This window comes from Pleurodeles waltl, chromosome 3_1 (assembly GCF_031143425.1).
Source record: "Pleurodeles waltl isolate 20211129_DDA chromosome 3_1, aPleWal1.hap1.20221129, whole genome shotgun sequence".
In the NCBI taxonomy this organism is placed as follows: Eukaryota; Metazoa; Chordata; class Amphibia; order Caudata; family Salamandridae; genus Pleurodeles; species Pleurodeles waltl.
In genome coordinates, this window is record NC_090440.1 from 562,332,504 (window position 1) to 562,351,440 (window position 18,937).

Here is an 18,937-nt window from a genome sequence, read left to right on the forward strand (position 1 = left end):
CTAAATCGTGAGACGCGGCAACTAGGCCAAAGCCTCCATTAAAGTCATGCTAAGCTAAAACATTTCTAACGAGCAAAATCATGGCACACGTTTACGATTATGTCAAACTAGCACAATTCTAATACATCACGTTATATAAAGCACGCTTATAAATGTTGGCAAACTACTCTGAGGGCACATTTGTCCCCGTACAATCTTATTTAGTTCGGTTAAAGTCACACTTGATTATTGCTACACTACGTTTAAGCGCAAATAAATGTAAAACCTTCATTTCAGCTTCATCAATCCCTCCTCTGATGACTACTTGACAAAACCATGTCCACAAATTTTTATTCCATTAAAATTCTGTCAGTTCTCTCTGCCTCTTAGTTCCCCTTGTTCTTGCTTTGTATTCTTCTGCCATTCTTTTCATCATTTTCTCTTCCTTCCTTCTTTTAATTCTTTCCATAATCATTATTATTCCCCTTTTTATTCCCCAGATTCCAAAAATGCAAATCAGTACTATTAATATTCCCTGTATTATTTTTAGCAAGATTCCATTCCAAATGCCACCAAGCCAACTTCCCACTGACGCAATTCCCTTTCCAACTTTCTCCCACACTCCTTGTTCTTTCAATTCCTTCAAATCTGCACTTTCTTTTGTTAGGTTAGCAAGCATTGTTTTAATCTTTGCACTGTTATCTGGAATATACGTACAACAGTGTCGTGCACCAAGCATTTTGCAAACGCCGCCATCCTTTGCTAAAAGAATGTCTAAGGCAAGCCTGTTTTGAAGAGTCATAGCTCTTTCCGCTGCAAGTTCAGCATCCATCAGGATTATAGCACCTGAAAACTTTGTCAACATGTTATCCACTATAGTAGACAACTTTCTTATTTTGATGGAATTCAACACAACTCCCAATGAAGGAATCATGGCTCCAAATATATCTCCTACCACAGCAGCTGCGGTCTCTCTTTTCTGGATACGATGGGATCCAGATGTCTTTGGAATCATCGATAGGTCATCCAGTTGATAAACCTTTGGGAACACTATACCCAAATAACATCTCCCCCACCACCCCTTTGGAAGACGATAATAGGCATTATGCCCACAAATGTAATACACACCTGGTATGACAGGGTCAAGTCCGTTCAGCATGAATGTCCATTTGGCTTTAAAGATAAACGTATGTTTACATTCACTCCCTCCTACAAAAATGTTGTCATAATAAGATTCACCACGATATATACAAAATTTCCCTACATGCCAAGCATCTAAAGCTATTCTCCCTTGTGTCTTTGTTGCAGCAAAATCATAATTATCTACTGAAGTTCTCTTATGTAGTTCCTTTTCTAATTTCGCATTCATGTGTGCCCTTCTATCATCTGTGCGATCTAAAAAGCTTATTTCTACTGCAGATAGCGAGCAGGTAAGATTCTCCCTATGAGCGTGAGCCGTTTCAAAAGGTAGCATTGGCTCGAAAAATTCCCTCATTATTTTAGCATCCCAATCTTTAGCAATCTGGCTAAGCTGCGTGATTATAGGAACATATGCAAAAGTAACATCATAATTTGAGTAAAAATACTGTATGTTAGTTTGACCATAAAATCTAGAAGTCACTATACTACATGTAATCCCATATGTAAGAGGCATGTGGTGATAAGTCACCCCTTCCGTTACCGATGTCGGTATCTGTGTACATACATAACAATCTTTCGCATCCATAGTCTCAACATATTCTGTTAGCAAGCGATAGAAAACATTATACGAAAGCTCCTTTTTATCATGCAAGTGTCTCTCATCTAATTCTAGTCTTTTCAGTGCGGTTAGTTCAGTGACAGTAACAGGAGCAAAAGTAGAAGCATCAATTTTCTCATTCTCACCTTTACCATGCATTCCAAGCACTATTGCCATTATTATTAGTACACATGCAATTACCAAGCCTATACACGCATATTTACAATATTTCTTTCTACTGTTTTGCGTCATGATCTGTATAGAATCAGAGAGCTAGAAGCACCTATAAAAGAAACGATTTTAGCAATTCAGTTACAAAGCTGAACGAGCGCAATGTTCACACAGTCTTCTTCAGGAGCCAAGTCACTTATCGGTTAGCAGCATTTGTCTCAATTCGGCAATAACTCTGTTTTTTTTTTTCTTTTTTTTTTTCAAAGTTCAATAACTCACTCTCTCTCTTTTTTTTTTTTTTTTTTTTTTCAGGTGGCACGTTGTCTCAAATCGTGTTTAAGAGTCAATCAGGTTTTCAAAGTCTTATCAAGTTAGCAAATGTCTCATCCGGTTTAGCAATATCTCCGCTGGTCGTATTACGTTATATTATAGCAAGCAATGTCATTTACCAGCTTTTCAATCAACAGTGTCCATAAAACTTTTCTTTTCTATTGGTATCTCTTCTTCTTCGTTCTCGAGGCTAAGAGATACAAATTCGTCAGTCCAATCGTCATGGACTACATATGCCCATTCTGGACCGGAATATCTCCTGTTCGGTATCCTTTTCCTCTTCAATTTTGCATCTCTCTTTGACTCTGCCTCACTGGTACTTTCCTCTTTGGCCAAGTCTTTCCCTTCACTTGAGGTTGGTACCACGACAGACACTTCTTTTCTTTTCTCTTTCACTCTTGGCCCTTCGTCATTCAATTTTTCTCTAGTTCCTAATTTTACTTGCGATCTACTTTGTCTTTTCTTTGCACCGTGTCCATTTGATGGACTTGCGATCTCTTCTGAAGAAGTTTGAATAGTTTTGTTCTGTTTTGTCCCCTCCTCCTGAGGAGTCAATCACGTTTTCCTTTTCTTTATCTGTACCGTCTGCTTCTGGGAAAGCCCTCCTCTGATCAGGCTCTCCTTCTTTTTCACCTCTTTCGAGCCCTTCGTCACTGTTGCTTTCGTCAGGCTCTTTGTCACTTTCAGCTGCTTCAGGCTCTTGGTTACCTTCAGCTGCTTCAGGCTCTTGGTTACCTTCAGCTGCTTCAGGCTCTTTGTTACCTTCAGCTGCTTCAGGCTCTTTGTTGCCTTCAGCTTCTTCGTCGCTGTCTGAGGTTTCTCCTTGGTCTTCCCCAAGTGAATCTGTTTCTTCGTCTTCAGAGAATATTTCTCTCTCGACTATTTCTGCCTGTTCACTTTCAGTTCTGTTTGGCTCTGTCTCAGCGCTCGGTACTTTATTATCAGGAACTGGCAGTTTCAGCGCTTCAACTTCCTCATCTGTGGGACACAACACTTTCTTTGTGTGACTGGCGTGAATCCAGTTGGGAACCCCCGCACACTTCACAGCGGTAGTGGTTGTCAGGATCACTTGGAAAGGGCCTTTCCAACGGGGTTCCAGACACGACTTCCTCACATGCTTCTTTATCACGACCCAGTCACCTGCTTTCAGTGTGTGTCCTGGACCTTGGATCGGTGGCAAGGTGGTTGCTTCCACCTGGTGAGAAAAAGAGCGAACCACGTCAGCCAGACCTTTGCAGTAGTCTAACACCATATCATCTGTAATATTCAAAAGCGCGTTTGCGGGAACTGCAGGCAGTCTCATGGCCCTGCCCATGAGAATTTCGTGCGGGGACAATCCAGTCTTTCTGTCGGGGGTGTTTCTCATTGACATTAACACCAAAGGCAATGCGTCAGGCCTTTTCAAATTTGTAGATGCACATATTTTCGCCATTCTTGATTTTAGTGTACCATTCATTTGCTCCACCAGTCCTGATTCTTCAGGGCGATAGCTACAATGCAGTTTTTGCTCAATGTTCAGCGCTTCGCAAAGTAACTTTATCACCTCGTTATTGAAGTGACTTCCCCTATCTGATTCTAAAGAGATCGGGAATCCGAAACGTGGTATCAACTCCCTCAACAATAGTTTTGCAACTGTAAGGCTGTCATTTCAACGTGTGGGGTATGCTTCAATCCAGTGACTAAAAATACACACAATCACCAACACATACTTCAGACCTCCATGCACAGGCATCGCAATAAAGTCCATCTGCATCCTACTAAACGGGCCACTGGCCCTGCCAATGTGGCTCGCGTTCACAACCGTTCCCTTTCCTGGGTTCATCTGCTGGCAAGTGACACAACGATGGCAAACTGCTTCTGCAGCTTGACGAAATCTGGGGTTAAACCAATCAGTTTTGAACAATCTTATCATGGCATCTCTCCCTAGGTGAGCTTGCCCATGATAGAACCGCGCTAGTTGCGATAAGAGACAATTTGGTAAGACAAATTTTCCCTCAATTGAAACCCATACGTCATCTGGTCTCTTTGTGCATTGTGACTTAATCCAGGAATCTTTTTCATCCTCCCTGACGCTATTCTGTAATTCCTTTAGTTCATCTATTGTATCCACGACCTTCAAAGCAAATGCTTCAGCTTGTTCAAGCTCTGGCTCACTTATCGAATTCCATTCATCCCTAAGCAATATACAGTTCAAGGCACAAAATCTTGCGACTTGATCCGCATATGCGTTTCCCAAGGAAACATAGTCCTGTCCTTTTGTATGAGAGCTACACTTTACCACTGCAATTTCGGCTGGCATTTGAATGGCGTGTAACAATTCCCTTATTCTCTCCCCGTTTTTCACTGGCGACCCTGAAGAAGTCAGAAAACCTCTCTGTGACCATAGTTGCCCAAAGTCGTGCACGATTCCAAACCCATACTGACTATCAGTATAAATGGTAACCTTCATCAATGTGGACAGTTGACATGCTCTTGTAAGGGCTACAAGCTCTGCTACTTGTGCAGAATATACTCCTTGAAGCCAGGACGCTTCCAAGACACCTGTTACAGTACATACAGCATATCCTGCTTTCAAGATTCCCATTGCATCTCTTAAACATGACCCATCAACAAAAATAATTTGGTCATTTTCATCAAGCTTAGTATCTTTGATGTCAGGTCGGGGTTTTGTGCAAAATTCAGTCACCTGAAGGCAGTCATGCTCGACGTCTTCAGCGTTCTCAATTTCAGCATTTTCACCGGGAAGCAAGGTTGCTGGATTCAACGTAGTGCACCTTTTCAGCTGCACATTCGGTGAGCCCAGAATTATTGTTTCATACCTTGTGAGTCTTGCTCCAGTCATGTGTTGTGTTCGGGAGCGGGTCAAAAGTATCTCAACTGAGTGAGGGACCATGACTGTTAATGGATGTCCCATCACTATTCCTTCACTCTGAGTGAGGCTGATACCAACTGCTGCTACGGCGCGCAAACACCCTGGGAGTGCTGCTGCGACCGGATCCAAAGTAGCTGAAAAATACGCTACTGGTCTGTTTACGCCACCATGGGCTTGGGTCAAGACAGACAGAGAACATGCATCACGTTCATGACAAAACAATGTGAAAGGCTTTGTGTAATCAGGCATACCTAAAGCTGGAGCCCTACACATGCATTCTTTCAACTCAATGAAAGCATCCATCTCATCTCCTTTCAGCTCAATTTCATCCAAGGCATCCTTCTGGGTCAATTTCAGTAAAGGCTTTGCTAGAGTTGAGAAGTTGGGGATCCACTGGCGACAGTAGCTCACCATCCCCAAAAACTTCCTCACCTCCTTCCTCGTCTTTGGTGGACTCATTTGAAGTACACTTGTTATTCTTTCTTTCATTATCCTCCGTGACCCTTTCTCAATTTGGTGACCCAAATATTTCACTTTCTTCTGACAGAACTGCAACTTTGAAGGAGACACCTTGTGTCCATTCCTTCCCAAGTGGTTCAGTAGGGCAATGGTATCGGCTGTGCAGCCACTTTCTGTCTTAGCTGCAATCAGTAAGTCATCAATGTACTGTACTAGGACTGACTCGAATGGCAATTCTAACGCTTCCAAGTCTTTCTTTAGTATCTGATTGAAAATGGACGGTGACTCAGAAAACCCTTGAGGAATTCGACACCAACTGTAAACTCTGTCTAAGAATTTGAAACAAAAGAGAAATTGGCTGTCCTCATGAAGAGGCACTGAAAAGAATGCTTGTGACAAGTCGATGACTGAGAACCACTCGGCATCGCAAGGGACTTGAAACATTATCACAGCTGGATTCGGTACTACAGGGCAGCATTTGACTATGATGTCATTTATTTTCCTCAAGTCCTGCACTATTCGGACCTTTCCACTCGGCTTTATTAGTCCCATGATCGGTGAATTACATGGACTGCTCAATACTTCTTTCAGTACTCCCTGTTTTACGAACTCGTCAATTAGTTGGGCGACTTTCATGAGGGTGTCTTGTGCCATGTGGTATTGCGGGGTCTGGGGAAAGGTTACATTGGGTTTTACTGTCACTTTCACTGGTTCCACTCCTTTCACCAATCCCACTTCTTTTCCTGTCATATCCCACACTTCTTTTCCGACTGTTTCCCGTAATTCAGCCGGAATATCTTCTTCAGTTAACATCGGAAGAAGGGTAATCAGAGGGCAATTTTCATCGACAACTTCCATCTCGTCCCCTTCTACACTGTCCTCGTCTTCCCCATCACTGCTTGTCTGAATTCTGATTCCATCGTACGAACACATAATTGAACATCCCAATTTGCACAATAGGTCTCTCCCCAACAGTGCTATCGGGCTTGAGTCACAGACCACAAAATTATGTAACCCTTGATAGTTACCAATGCTGATTGGCACTGGATCTGTGATTGGGTTCGTCAGGTACCTGTTTGCTACTCCCACCACTTGAACTGTTCTCCCTGAGAGGGGCAAATTTGGTACTTCAATGCTCCTAACAGTTGAACGTGTGGCTCCTGTGTCCACTAAGAATGAAACACGATGACCCATAACTTTTCCCTCCACATATGGACCCTTCTGATCAACTTCCAAGGATGCTGCAAGCACACAATTTCCCTCCTCATCTGAACTTTCACTCTCCCATACATTGTTTATTCCATTCTCACTGTGTAATGGGAACTGCTGTACTGTGCCGTTTGTACTCATCACCTGACTCGAGACCTGTGGAGGAACCATCACTTGCTGCTGACTCATTGGTGCCAAGGGTATTTGCATTTGCTGATTAGGTACCATGGATAACTGCTGTTGCATTGGCTGCATTAGCGTCATCTGCATACGGGGCATTTGCATCTGCTGCGGCTGCATAGGCTGTAATCCTTGCAGCTGATTTATGGTCTGAAAATTTGGGTTTGGACCTCTCATTTTTGGTCCCCTCATTGTCTGGAATGCATTGACATCATTGTTTTGCTGACCAACACCTGCACCTTCCTGCACCATCATCGGGCACTCGCGTTTCCAATGTCCGACAATTCCGCACGCGTGACACGGCATCACCCTTTTCATGGCCTGCATACCATTCGAAGTCACAACAGTATTCAAATCCGGACCATTATTCACAAAACCTCCTCTGCCTCTGCCTCTCGCCTGTGGCTGGAACACCATATTTCCCTGCGGCTGCGGCTGCAGTTGCGGTATCTGCTGTTGGAACCCTTGCAACCCTTGCAAACCTGTCTGAGCTGCTTTAAGCTGCATCATCATCACCTTCTCTTTCAACCTTTTCTGTTTCACCTCAATCTCATCACTACAGTATTTCGCATAATTCAACACCTCATCAATCGGTTTCGACTGCCAACAGATCAAATGCGTCTTTATCATCTGACTTATCTCTGGTCTCAGCCCTTCCACAAATCTAAACACAAAATGAAGCATGTCCTTCGCCTCTATTGTTTCCGTGCCACTGTAGTTCTTGAACGCCTTCAACAACCTCTCATAGTAACCATGAATCGACTCTTTAGCCTCTTGGGCAGTTCGATCAATCTTCTGCCAATCCACATTTTTCGCGGCAACCTTCGTCTTCAAGTGCTCAATCACCTTGTGGTACAAGCTCATCACCATAGGTGATGGTGCACCCGTATCCCTGTCTCTCTCTGGTTCACTTGTCGGCCAACCTACAGCCCTTTTGCATTCTTCCCACAAATCTGCCGGAACCACAATCTCAAAGAGGGTGTTCAGGTCTTCCCAAAGACATTTTGCAAGCTTCACAAACCTATCAGTCTGTTGATACCATTCAATCGGTTTCTCTCTCAATTTGGGAAAATCATCCGTAAAAGACTGAATGTCACTTCTGTGCCACGGTACATGTACTAATTTTCCCCCTGCTGTCTCCCTCATTGGTAACATGGTTACCGCATCACTACTCTGTGGTCTTTTCTCCTTGTGCTCTGGGACACTGTCTTTCTTCTTTTCCTTTTTCTTCGCCCACCTGCTTTCCCATTTGTCTAAGCACCTCCACACTTGTGCACTCTGCAGCAATTCTCTAAGGTGCGTCTTCATTCCTGCTGACCTCATGTGTTCAAAGTCTGTGGTCCCAAAATCCAATCTATTGCTCCTGCTCAAGTGCTTTGTCTTGTCTATCTCCACCCCGTTTTTGTCAGCTATTTCTTGCAACCTTTTATGTACCTTGTTCACTTCTCTCGTAATCCTTGGACATAAATACCTCAGCTCTTCTTCTGTGTAGGACTCTAACCTATTCACACCCATAGTCCCTTCCACCAACTCTTCTGCTTCCATGCCCAATCTTACCCTATTCAGGTAGTCTTCTCCCTTCCCACTTGTTGAGCTTTGTGTGGAATTCAGACTGTTGAACCACTGTGTTAGCTGTTGCGCATTCAACCCCATCAATGTAGCATTCACATCGACTGCCATTGATGGTTGCGGCAACTTTTCAGTGTTCGACGTTAGAGGTATTATCAGTGGGGGACTCGACCTCACCACTGTTGACTGAGCACATATTGGACTAAACTCCATCAAGGACCCAGATCCAGTTGGCTGAGCCGCTATCGGAGTTATCCCTGGAATGTTTTCTATGCACCTCCTTTCTGTCCCATTCTGCAGCGTTGATCCTTGACCGCTCATACCTAAGTTAGGCTGGTTATACAAAGATACGGGTGGACCTACAGTAATGGGTAGGGTTATCGCATCTGGGTTCTGTCCATTCCCCAGGTTCTGAGGCATGTTCATTCCCACACCATGGGTCATCATTGCCGGCATGCCCATCTGACTCCCCGTCATCTGAGCATGTGCGGTCCCCCCCTGCATCTGCTTTTGAGGCATCAAAAACTGAGTTGATTCAGCTTGTGCCAATGTTGGGTTGTGACCATTCTGTACTCCCATCACGGTTGGATCTAGAATCATTCCTGCACTGTCGTCACTGCTGTAGTACCTTGGGACCTGCGGCTGATAATTTTCTGCTGGCTTCAATATGGGCACATCTGGATATATTCTCCTAACCTGCGGTATCTGCGGGGTGAACAGTAGACTCGGGTCCTTAGATCCCGATGGCGTTTCTGAATTCGGAGTCTCATTATTCTGTACCGGTGCCGGAGGGGCAGAACTGGTACTTGGACCTTGTCCACTCTCTGCATAAGGCGGTGGACGGTCGTTCAGCAATTGCATGATGAACTCCTCATCATCTGACTCTTCTTCCCTATCTTTGGAACACCTCCCGGTTGTCTTACAGGTAGCTTTCTTGCCTGTCTCCTCCTCTTTTTCCTTAGCAATCGCTGGAAACAATTTTATCCCCTGCAATACATCTGACCTCCACACCTTCTGTGCATTATCCCACCTAGCGTCCGCTAGTGTCTTTTCTACCTTTCTCATCCTGGTCTCGAACTTCTTTTGCTGTTGCTGTCTAGCCATTAGTTCCCAAATCGCTAGAGCCTCAAACTGTGCTGGCCTCGGAGGCACCTTCATGTCGTACATCGCGAATCTCAAATTCTCTAGGATCCTTATATTGAATGTCCCATGAATCGGGAACGCTACGCTCCCATGTTTCTCTGTCAACTTGTGCCATTGCTTTAGCCAAAGGCACGGGGCTACCCCTTTTTCCTCCATTACAATGTAAGCTGGTGTACCTTCGGGTGGCGTCTCCTCTCCTACGCTCGCTTTAATGTAAGACTCCCCCTTCATCGCACTCTTGAATGCTTTAAAAAATTTCATTTTCTCGTCTTTTTATTTCACAAAGTATGTCATTAATAGGTGACTTTAATTCCCGGAATACTCTTCGCTTGCCTTTCCCCTTCCAATCGAGCCCCACGGACTGCGTCCAATCCGTGCGCGACCCTTCTCTGCAACCAACCTATCCCAGCGCGGCTCCTAGTGACGTCACACTCACACACACTGCGGCTGACAAAGCCTCGCGGCTAGTCCTCCTTCACTCAGCTCCTCTCGTAACAACTTCTAGCATGTATCGCGAGCAACCAAATAATAATAAAACAGATCTGTCGGTTTACTACAGGAAGGGTAACACAATCGCTTCAGGACCTTAGGGATTTTTCACTAGCCTCGGCAGTTATTCCATCTTTCTCGGTCCCCACTTTCGCAAGCAAATCTGACCCGCAGACCTACTCTCAACTTGTCAATGATCTATTCTAGTGCACTTAGAATTTTGTCAAAGCCCGAAGTCGAAGTTTCTTTCACTCCCTTAACACACGTACCGACTCGTTGACCATGCCCGATCAACCTACTAAACCGCCCAGACCACAACATAAAACAACATACTCCGGAGTCTCTTGACCTCGCAGGGCCCGTCTCAACAACAACAACCACGTGGACCTTTTTCTGCACAAAGCGCCACACGCACATGAAGTTCGACGACTTCCCTACTCTCACACTCGGAGTCGCACCTCCGCTATTTCTATGAAGTTCGACGACTTCCCTACTTCTACACTCGGAGTCGCACCTCCGCTATTCTCTAAAATCCTCGCAACCTTTTCACACAATCTGCGGCAATAAGCTGTGCAAGCGCAAAATTCTAACTTCACTCATACCATCACTAGTACCGCCAACGCTGATTCCACATCTCCGTTCTCTCCATTCGCAAGCTCCGAGATCCCGGGAAAGTCGCGGTGGACCTAGCCCATCATCATTCTGTCAATCTATTTTACCCAAGAAAAATCTAATTCAACTTCTCGAATGGGGTCTCAAAGGGCGTAACCGTTAATTCCACACCATGTACTTTAAAAGTACGGGGTCCCAAAGGGCGAAACCGTCCTCTGCTACCATCTACTGATAGAGCGTTCCGAACCTAATAATTTACCTGTATGTGGACGCTCTTAGGTCGATGAATCTTTTGACCAAGTGGGACTCTTCTTACCCGGAAGTAATCAATCAAATCAATAATCGATAATCAATAACGAACATAAGCAATACCTTGATCAACATAACACTTCACAATTAATCCAGAATACATTTCGGCGAAACCATGACCTTTCGGTCATGAATAACCACACCAGTTTATGCAAAGTTAATGAATTTATTTCCCTATATTAACAAAGCTAGCACAATGTAGATGTGTCTCAACACCAAATGATATATGTAAATGAACATTAATAGCTGTCCATAACGGCGAAACAGATGCAATCTATGCAGCATTTGAATAACAATGCCTTCTATGATGGCAACGCAGACCACTAAAACCACAATCTGTAATGGCTAATTGCATACATTTAGTTCAGCATAACAAGGTCTCAAATTGCATCGTGCATCAAATGAATACTCATCTAACCTCAAATTAGCATCAGCATGTGGGTCTCCATGCGAAAACAATTTAGCAACATTAATTTGGAAAAACTCCTAACTAGGGCTCTTATCCAAAATCAGCAGTTGGTTACCTAAAAAGAAAACACAATGCAATTGTACAATTTCCTTTCATATTTACCAAATTCAATCAGCATTCAAGGAAGCCTTCGTCTCACAGGTACCGGTTTCCGATCAGCATGGGACGGGGCAAAGGGGCAGGGTGGACGGGGCAATTGCCTCACGGCGGCAAAATAAAACTATTACTTCATGCAAAGGGACAAATCAAAGTTAAAGTCTCTAGGGCGAGAATTACTTAAAGTCTCTTTCTCTCGATTAGAGAAAGCATCAAAGTCTCTCAAAATGGCGTCGCACATCAAAGATGACGAATGGCTGCTGGGTGCGATGGCAGGTAATGTCACGACTCACGTGCTGCTGGCGCCTGGAAACCGCAGATCTAGTGGCGTAGGTCTTGAGGGTTCGGCTTTGGCCCAGAAAAGTGCGACTCTTTCTAGTAGCCACGGTGCTGCAGGCAGTGGAAACGCCAAGAACAGACCGTGCCCTTTAGAATTAGTGCCAGAGGGAAAAAACCCCAATAAAGGGGAAAAAACCTCCAAAAAATGGATTCCTGAAACGAAAACAAAACCAGGAATCAAACAGGAACAAAATGCAGGTAAATGCAAAATTGAAAAGATTCAGAACCGAAGGCTAAGAATCAGGAGCGAAGACACAATTTGAGCAGAAAGTGATGCAGCGCAAGGAAAGGGAGAAAACAGAGCCCTTATATACCAAGAAACAGGAAGTGACCAACAGGAAGTAAAAAGACACCATTTTAGATAGGGAAAAAGTACATAGGATAGAATAGAACAGGAACCATAGAAAATAGGGACCAAGGAATGCTGGGAAGAAAAAGGTAACATGGGAAGGGGGAAAGACATAAAGAAAGGACAGAAAATGCCTCGAAAAAGTAAAGAAGAAAAAGAAGAAGAAGAAAGAAAAAGAAACAGGTAAGGAGGGGTCAGGGGAGAACAGGGACACAACAGAAGGCAGAGCGAGGCCCAAAATAATATCTGGGGCCTCGCGCTGTACAAAGAAGACTCGGGGCGCGCCGCGTCCTGAGAACGCGCTGCGCCGCGCAACAGTAGGTCCCCCCCCCGAAGGTCTAGGTTTGAAGGGAAACAAACGATGAAAACGAGAAATCAAAAGAGGGGCGTGAACAGAAGAAGCATCTTCCCAAGAGCATTCACTAAGAGGATAACCCTTCCAGTGAATCAAATACTGAAGACGCCGGTGAAAAAGGCGAGAGTCACAAATTTCTTGAACCTCATATTCAGGGACATCATTCACCAACACAGGAGGAGGACAAGGAAACTGACGAGAGAAAGGATCAGGGACATAAGGTTTGAGTTGGGATACATGAAAGACCGGATGAATTTTCCAAGTATGAGGCAAGCGAAGACGAACAGTGACAGGATTGAGCAACTGAAGAATACGAAAAGGCCCATAATAGCGAGGCGTGAACTTATTCAGAGAAAGGCGAGAGGGCAAGAATTTGGAAGAAAGCCAGACTTTATCCTGAGGGTGATAATCAGGAGTGGGTCCACGTTTCTTATCAGCGATCTTCTTCATATATCTCTTAGTGTGCAATAAATTAGATCTAATTAGCTTATGGAGTTGCAGGAGACGTTTGGAAAAAGATGTAATGGCAGGCAGAGGAGAGGTAGATTGAGGAGTAGTAGGAAAAGAGGTCGGATGATAGCCATAGGAACAGAAAAAGGGAGTGACCTTGGAGGCACTATGGACAGAATTGTTGTAGGAATATTCAGCAATAGGAAGATAAGTGTTCCGGTTGCTTTGGGTGGAATTACAAAAACAACGAAGGTATTGTTCTAGTCCTTGATTCAAACGCTCAGTTTGTCCATTGGTCAGAGGATGGAAACCGGATGATAGTGCTATATTGATATTCAGTGTCTTGCAAAAATGTTTCCAAAACCGGGAAATATACTGGGGACCCCTGTCAGACACAATGGTATGTGGAAGTCCATGGAGACGGAAAATATGGTCGATAAATATCTGGCTCAATTCTTGGGATGTTGGTAATTTCTTTAGAGCAGTAAAGTGGGCCATCTTAGTGAAAGAATCAACAGTGACCATGATAACCTGGTTTCCAGCTGATGGCGGAAGTGAACACATAAAGTCAGTGGAAATAGTATGCCATGGCGTTGGTGGAACTGGCAAAGGCTGTAGTAATCCTGCAGGTCTGCTACGGGGAATCTTGACTTGGGCACATATGGGACAAGCCTGAACATATCTTTCGACATCTGATTTCCAGGTAGGCCACCAGAAAGATCGCGAAAGAAGTTCTTGTGTGGCCTTAATACCTCTATGTCCAGCAACCGGTGAATCATGGCACATCTGTAATGCTTTGTCTCGCACTCTGTTAGTAGGGAGGAATAACAGCTTCTGATGAAAAAAGAATCCTTCTTTCTTGCATAAAAAGGTTCTTAATTTCTCTATTTCGCTATTAGACAGGCTGGAATACTCCAGTTGTACCTCATCCAGAAAAGATTGAGCAACTCCAATGATCTTACTAGGCTCCAGTAGAAACTGAGATGGGGAAGGAGTACAATCTGGATAGCGTCGAGACAGAGCATCAGCCAGAATGTTTTGAGATCCAGGAATATAGGTGATGTAAAAGTCATACTGACTAAAGAAAAAGGCCCAACGCGCCTGGCGACTATTTTGGCATACAAAATTACGTAGACATTGCATATTACGGTGATCTGTTCTCGCCTCGAAAGGCTCCTTGGATCCCATCAGAAACTGTCTCCATTCGATGCAGGCTGTCTTCAGAGCTAACAACTCTCTTTCTAGTACAGAGTAATGTTGTTCAGCTGAAGAGAGAATATGGGACAAATAGAAAACAGGATGTTCAAGGCCATCATCTTCTTGAAGTTGAAGCAAGACTGCTCCAATAGCTTTTTCGGAAGCATCGGTAACTACGATAAACTGTTTATTGGTATCTGGATGTCTCAAGATGGGAGCTTGAGTGAATGCCTTCTTTAATTCTTGAAAAGCTGTTTCAGCCGCCTTGGTCCAGACAAACCCCTGTTTTAGATTTTCCTTCTTTAAGGTATGGGTTATATGGCTGGTCTGTTTAGCAAAGTCTTGAATGAACTGTCGGTAAAAATTTGCTAATCCTAGGAAACATTGTGTTTCTTTGATAGAAGAGGGAGAAAGCCACTCTAGAATTGCTTGTACCTTTTCTAAGTCCATAGCTATGCCGGTGGAACTTAAATGATAACCCAGATATTTGACTTCCGTCTTATCGAACTCACACTTTTCGGGTTTACAGAATAGTTGATGTGCTCGGAGTCTGTGAAGGACTTGTTTCACATGAGAAGAATGGAGTTCGGGGTGTCTGGAAAAAATAAGGATGTCGTCCAAGTAGATTACGAGTGTCTGGTTCAAGAGATCGGAAAATATTGAGTCCATAAACCTTTGAAATATAGCAGGAGCGTTCGTAAGACCAAAGGGCATGACTTTATATTCAAAATGACCGAACGGTGTCCTGAATGCTGTTTTCCACTCGTCTCCTTCTTTTATACGTAAAAGGTGGTAAGCTCCCCGAAGATCCAACTTGGTAAAACGTTGAGCCCCTCTGACTGCCTCTAAAATATCCTTAATGAGGGGCAAAGGATAACGATCCTTTATAGTTATCTTGTTTAGGCCTCGAAAGTCTATGCAAGGACGAAGATCTTTGGTCTTCTTAGGTACAAAAAAGAGAGGAGCCCCTGCTGGAGAAGATGATGGAACAATGAGACCACCTTGTACATTTTCCTCCAGATACTCCTTAAGAACTTCCTTTTCAGGTTCCGTGAGAGAATACATCCTCCCAAAGGGAACGACTGTTCCAGGTTCCAAAGGAATAGCACAATCGTACTCTCGATGTGGAGGTAATACAGGTCTGGATGGTTTTTGAAACACGTCTTGGAACTCTAAATAATGTTCAGGAACCCCTTGGACAGTGTTGATGGAATACTCCGTAGTACTCTTCATAGGTGTTAATCTGTTTGGTGACCAATATTTATCGGAAGCAAAGCAATTTTCTTGACAAAACTGTGAGGATAAAGAAATTGTCCGGGTTACCCAGTTCACATATGGGTTATGTCTAGTAAACCATGGAATTCCGGGAATAATGGTATGGTTGGGAGATGAAATGAGATCAAAAGAGAGGTGTTCTTGATGATTACCAAACTGTAAATTTAACATCAAGGTCGTAGTATCGACTGGACCTGAGGATATTAAAGAACCATCCACGGTGTGTACTTGTTCAGGAATGTCTTTGGGTTGAGTGGGAATTTGCAGATTAGTGGCCCATGTCTTATCCATGTATATACCACTAGCACCACAATCCAATAATGCCATAGTTCTTTCTTGTCGGCCATCAGGTAGTTGTAATATGACTGGTAACACGAACAAGTAAGTTGTATTGTCGTTGAATGAGCTGATAGAAGGTATAGCCGATGATCCCGTCCCCTCCCTTCTTACAGAGGACGGGAGGTGGCGTTTCCCAAGGGTCTAGGTGGACGTACAGGACATGTACGAAGCATGTGACCAGCAGAACCACAGTAGAGGCACAATCCCTTCTTCCGTCTGTCTTCCTTCTCACTAGCAGAGAGTGGCCCTCGAGCAGTATCCACTTGCATGGGTTCCCCTTCTATATCTTTAGCAGGAGGACGAGATTCCTCAGGATGAGGTGGATACATCCGTGAAGAGCTTGGCTGAGACGCTCCTCTACTCCTTCTCTTCTCCATTCGTCGTTCTTGAAGACGATACTCGATGGAAAGTGCTTGATCCATGAGGCCACGAAGATCTTCAACTCTGGTGGAATGTACTAATTCATCCTTAATTTCTTCCTTAAGTCCTCTGCGAAACAAAGTTACCAGGGTACACTCCACCCAAGTGGTCTCTGCCGCTAATTGACGGAAACGTGTAATATATCGGAGGACATCCTGGGAACCTTGCTGGATATCACATAATGCTTCCTCTGCCGAGGCTTCCAATCCTGGGCGACTAAACATTTGTTTGAAGCGGGTCACGAAGGCTGAATAGTCCGACAATACTGGATCGTTGGATGACACCATCGGGGTTGCCCAGGCCAAGGCAGGACCGGATAATGCACTAATAAGATATCCCACCTTTGTCCTGTCATGAGAGAATTGGCTAGGTCTGAAGGCGAAGTAAACCGTTAATGCATCCAGGAATTCACGCAGTTTAGTTGGTTCACCAGAGAAGCGAGGCGTTGAGGCGGAGATAGTCGGAACATCGCCACTGCGGAGGGCCAAAGCCTGTCGTAAGACCGCATTCTCGTTGCGCAATTGTTGCAATTCCTGAGCTTGTTGTTGAATAGTAGTCAAAAAAGATGAATCAGGATCTGCAGCCGCCGCCACTGTGTCATCCATAGTATCAGAAGATGTCGGAATGGTTTGGCGCTGCATTCTGTCACGACTCACGTGCTGCTGGCGCCTGGAAACCGCAGATCTAGTGGCGTAGGTCTTGAGGGTTCGGCTTTGGCCCAGAAAAGGGCGACTCTTTCTAGTAGCCACGGTGCTGCAGGCAGTGGAAATGCCAAGAACAGACCGTGCCCTTTAGAATTAGTGCCAGAGGGAAAAAAAAACCAATAAAGGGGAAAAAACCTCCAAAAAATGGATTCCTGAAACGAAAACAAAACCAGGAATCAAACAGGAACAAAATGCAGGTAAATGCAAAATTGAAAAGATTCAGAACTGAAGGCTAAGAATCAGGAGCGAAGACACAATCTGAGCAGAAAGTGATGCAGCGCAAGGAAAGGGAGAAAACAGAGCCCTTATATACCAAGAAAAAGGAAGTGACCAACAGGAAGTAAAAAGACACCATTTTAGATAGGGAAAAAGTACATAGGATAGAATAGAACAGGAACCATAGAAAATAGGGACCAAGGAATGCTGGGAAGAAAAAGGTAACATGGGAAGGGGGAAAGACATAAAGAAAGGACAGAAAATGCCTCGAAAAAGTAAAGAAGAAAAAGAAGAAGAAGAAAGAAAAAGAAACAGGTAAGGAGGGGTCAGGGGAGAACAGGGACACAACAGAAGGCAGAGCGAGGCCCAAAATAATATCTGGGGCCTCGCGCTGTACAAAGAAGACTCGGGGCGCGCCGCGTCCTGAGAACGCGCTGTGCGGCGCGAGCCGAATGCTCGGCTCGCGCCGCACCACGCGGCGCAACAGGTAATGGCAATAATGGCTGTAATGGCTACTTTCCTCTCGTGCACCTGGTTTAAATAGACAACAGTCCAAATCCAGTAGGGTCTTCCATTGGAGGGTTCATAGGTTAGCTTCAAATTGTCCAATCAAAAACAACAGTTCTCAAGCTTTTACTTAAGCATACATTATCCTTGGAGTCGGGAACGTAAGTTGCAACATATTTTACCAATTAACTCACTTTCAGAGCGTCCATTGTCTGCACCTGCAGATTGACCTTGGAGTGAAAAAGAAGATGCCAAGCTGGCACGAAACCTTAAGATAAGCATGTGAACGATCCCACTGGAAAAGTACAGCTTCAAGCAAAAATACACGTTTATTAGCACAGTGGAAAAATACGAGCATCTAAATCGTGAGACGCGGCAACTAGGCCAAAGCCTCCATTAAAGTCATGCTAAGCTAAAACATTTCTAACGAGCAAAATCATGGCACACGTTTACGATTATGTCAAACTAGCACAATTCTAATACATCACGTTATATAAAGCACGCTTATAAATGTTGGCAAACTACTCTGAGGGCACATTTGTCCCCGTACAATCTTATTTAGTTCGGTTAAAGTCACACTTGATTATTGCTACACTACGTTTAAGCGCAAATAAATGTAAAACCTTCATTTCAGCTTCATCAATTGGCAACAAGGGAAGTGGAAGCGCCTTCCCATGCGCTCGTGGCTCAGTGCCACCTCACTTGCCTACTGCCCCGGCTGGGATGCAAACCTATCTCTCCGCGTCAGGTTAGCGTACAGCAGCACTGCTGATTTTGGGCAAAGGGCCCGCTGCGGTTTTTCCTCAGCGGTCTGGAGGAGAATCGCGGGACGATGACTGCTTCCTGCTAGAGGTGAGCCAGCAGCCGCCTATGTACCCTGCAATCATGCAGCACCACCACTTGGCACGAACCAACGTTTGAGACTCCAGGCTCTGGTCTCTTTCTCATGGGATGTGTCTGGTGAACGGAGTCTGTGGCCCTGCCCCTTTTCTCCACGTGAGTGACAATTACCCGGCTCCAAGGGAGCCCAGCACTATTGGCCTAAGCAGGCAAATCGGGGGACTTTCCGAGACCACAATCTGGAGCTCTGGAAGCTCAGAACTTATGTTATTAAATAACCTGCAGTTTACAACACAAATCCTGCAGTTATGGAAGACTTGA